This window comes from Pteropus vampyrus, unplaced genomic scaffold (genome assembly GCF_000151845.1).
Source record: "Pteropus vampyrus isolate Shadow unplaced genomic scaffold, Pvam_2.0 Scaffold201, whole genome shotgun sequence".
In the NCBI taxonomy this organism is placed as follows: domain Eukaryota; kingdom Metazoa; phylum Chordata; class Mammalia; order Chiroptera; family Pteropodidae; genus Pteropus; species Pteropus vampyrus.
The window spans coordinates 2,330,642-2,334,371 of record NW_011888982.1 but is presented as its reverse complement, the minus strand read 5'-3'; the positions used below and the strand labels follow the sequence as shown (position 1 = coordinate 2,334,371).

At 40.4% G+C, this 3,730-nt stretch overlaps 1 pseudogene; it reads left to right on the top strand.

Moving 5' to 3' along the window:
• The first annotated feature begins 292 nt into the window (after positions 1-292).
• On the top strand, positions 293-411 carry LOC111746783 (annotated as a pseudogene).
• The last annotated feature ends 3,319 nt before the right edge of the window (positions 412-3,730 follow it).

The following is a 3,730-nucleotide window of genomic DNA, read 5'->3' as shown; positions in this document are numbered from 1 at the left end:
GACACAGGTGATGGTTAGCTTTTTTTTTTTTTTTAGCAATACAGTATTTTTCAATCAAGGTATGTACACTTTTTACACATAATGTGATTGCACACTTCATAGACTACAGTATAATGTAAACATAACTTTCATATGTACTAGGAAACCAAGAAAATGTTGCAATTCACTTTATTGCAATGGTCTGAAAGTAAAACCCACAATGTCTCTAGGGATTCCTGTGTATTTTCAAAGACTTCAAAGATCTGGAGATTCAAGAGAATCTAAAAAAAATAAATTTAAAAAGTACAATGCGGTCTACAGCCGTGCTATCCTGAACAAGCCCTATCCCATCTGATCTCAGAATCTAAGCAGGGTCAGGCCTGGTTAGTACTTGGATGGGAGACCACCAAGAAAGACCAGGTGCTATAGATGCAAATAAATAAATAAATAAATAATCGAATAAATGAATGAATAAATAAATAAATAAATAAGGGATTGTAAGCTGACAAGATCCTCGCAATCTGTGAGGTCAACCAAGGGTTGCCTCAGCACCACCCCTCCACCACCCCCAAAAAGTGAAATGCTGTTTTTACCTGAGTAGACATCAATAGCTATTTTCCTTTCTGAGGCATGTCCTGAGTATGAGAACAGACAAGAAAACACTGGGCTAGTTGTGGACAAATTGTAAGCTGACAAGATCCTCGCAATCTGTGAGGTCAACCAAGGGTTGCCTCAGCACCACCCCTCCACCACCCCCAAAAAGTGAAATGCTGTTTTTACCTGAGTAGACATCAATAGCTATTTTCCTTTCTGAGGCATGTCCTGAGTATGAGAACAGACAAGAAAACACTGGGCTAGTTGTGGACAAATTGTAAGCTGACAAGATCCTCGCAATCTGTGAGGTCAACCAAGGGTTGCCTCAGCACCACCCCTCCACCACCCCCAAAAAGTGAAATGCTGTTTTTACCTGAGTAGACATCAATAGCTATTTTCCTTTCTGAGGCATGTCCTGAGTATGAGAACAGACAAGAAAACACTGGGCTAGTTGTGGACAAATTGTAAGCTGACAAGATCCTCGCAATCTGTGAGGTCAACCAAGGGTTGCCTCAGCACCACCCCTCCACCACCCCCAAAAAGTGAAATGCTGTTTTTACCTGAGTAGACATCAATAGCTATTTTCCTTTCTGAGGCATGTCCTGAGTATGAGAACAGACAAGAAAACACTGGGCTAGTTGTGGACAAATTGTAAGCTGACAAGATCCTCGCAATCTGTGAGGTCAACCAAGGGTTGCCTCAGCACCACCCCTCCACCACCCCCAAAAAGTGAAATGCTGTTTTTACCTGAGTAGACATCAATAGCTATTTTCCTTTCTGAGGCATGTCCTGAGTATGAGAACAGACAAGAAAACACTGGGCTAGTTGTGGACAAATTGTAAGCTGACAAGATCCTCGCAATCTGTGAGGTCAACCAAGGGTTGCCTCAGCACCACCCCTCCACCACCCCCAAAAAGTGAAATGCTGTTTTTACCTGAGTAGACATCAATAGCTATTTTCCTTTCTGAGGCATGTCCTGAGTATGAGAACAGACAAGAAAACACTGGGCTAGTTGTGGACAAATTGTAAGCTGACAAGATCCTCGCAATCTGTGAGGTCAACCAAGGGTTGCCTCAGCACCACCCCTCCACCACCCCCAAAAAGTGAAATGCTGTTTTTACCTGAGTAGACATCAATAGCTATTTTCCTTTCTGAGGCATGTCCTGAGTATGAGAACAGACAAGAAAACACTGGGCTAGTTGTGGACAAATTGTAAGCTGACAAGATCCTCGCAATCTGTGAGGTCAACCAAGGGTTGCCTCAGCACCACCCCTCCACCACCCCCAAAAAGTGAAATGCTGTTTTTACCTGAGTAGACATCAATAGCTATTTTCCTTTCTGAGGCATGTCCTGAGTATGAGAACAGATAAGAAAACACTGGGCTAGTTGTGGACAAATTGAACCTTCATGGAGATGAAAAAATCTAATTGAAACTTTAAGAGCCTTGTAAGCTGTTATGACAAATTGGAATTTTTAAGAAGCTCTAAGCATTCAGTTGTTTTTCACCTGCCAAATTACTCTAAAAGACTTTTACTAAGTAATGGGTAGTGCAAGAAATGAGTATCTTGAATGAAAAGGTAAAGAGTTTCTCTACTCACATTTCTTCAGTACATGAGTAAAAATTTCTAGCATAGAGGACAAGCTTACAATTGACACAATTTAGTTCTTATAATCCTGAATGCAACCTAGCCCAGATCAATTTGATCAAATGATCACCTTCTCACTCTAGCTGATTTTGATATGTAGTATTATTACTGTACACAATGACCAGTACACTTTTAAGAGAACAAAAGAATAGAGCAGCTAATAGAAGCAAACTTCAAAGGACATAAATATTAAAAAAAAACAAAAAAACAAACAAACAAAAAACAGAGAATAAAGACATCCTACATTTAATAGACTAAAAGAAAGAATGACAGCTGGTTACTTATATGAAGCTGTGAAAGTCAGAAGACAATGAAATGCACAAGGTCTGAATTTATCCCTACACTTTAATATAGAAAAAAGATAAATATATGAAACATTTTCAAGACAATGAACATTATCAGACTATGAAGGATGATGATTCCTGAGAAATGGAAAACAGGTGAAATGAGTGCAACTGTGGCCGAAGAATACTGACTGCATGTTTCCACACCATGATGAAGACAAAGGGGAATGAATATACAGTTGAAAATACTTTCTGGGTTGATGAAATGAAGCTGAGTAAACCAAAGCAGTATTTATTTAGAGGACATATTGACAAATAGAAAGATGCGCAGAGAGAATTTAAGAAATATGCAGTTAGCTTTGAGTTTCAGCAAACCACTGATCAATGAATGTGTGTGAGGAATATTCTGGATGCCACTGAATGACATAACAGGACTGGAGATTGGAGGGAACAGTACTGAGTCCTCAGAGAACCTGGGGCAACCACTCTTCCCACCAGGCAGCTGCCAAAACTTCATGATTCTTTGGGCATCGGATCCAGTACACAAAAAAATTCTGCTATAGTAGTAGGAAAAATTAGAGCTGAGCTTAAACAAAGGTCTGGTCTCAACTAAAAATATTTTAGATCAAGATATAAATCCAAAAAATGTCTTAAAATTAGGACATAAAAATATCAACCTACACACTCTATGACTTTCCAGCTCAACAGCCTCAAGAAGAGAAAGAGAGAGAGAGAGAGAGAGAGAGAGAGAGAGAGAGAGAGAGAGAGAGAAATGGGGGTCAGGGTGGGAGTAGAGAGGAGAGGGAGAGACATATTAAAAAAATATTTAAAGGCTAAAATAAAAAAAAAGAAATATTAAAAAGAAAAAGAGAAAGAAAAAATGAATCCTTCTCTGAGAACTAACAAGAGGGGAAGTCACTTTTGTACTTTGCTCGCTTGGGCTTACTCAGAGTCTGCTTTGGTGTCAGTTGGTCCAATTGTGAGCCAGCAGCAGCCCAAGCTCACTCACCTCTGCTCAGGCCCACCCAGGGCCCTGGCCAGGTGTTTCAGGTGTACCACGTGTCCAAGCAGCCCTGCCACCAAGTATGGGGGGAGGGGAGCTGCAAGCCCCATCTTCTGGGGCTTAAATAATCAGCATCAAAAAACATTTTTCCCCCATTTCCCCTGACTGCTATAATCTTAAATTGCCAGGAGCCTGGTGCCTATATTTATAGAGAAATGCATGCC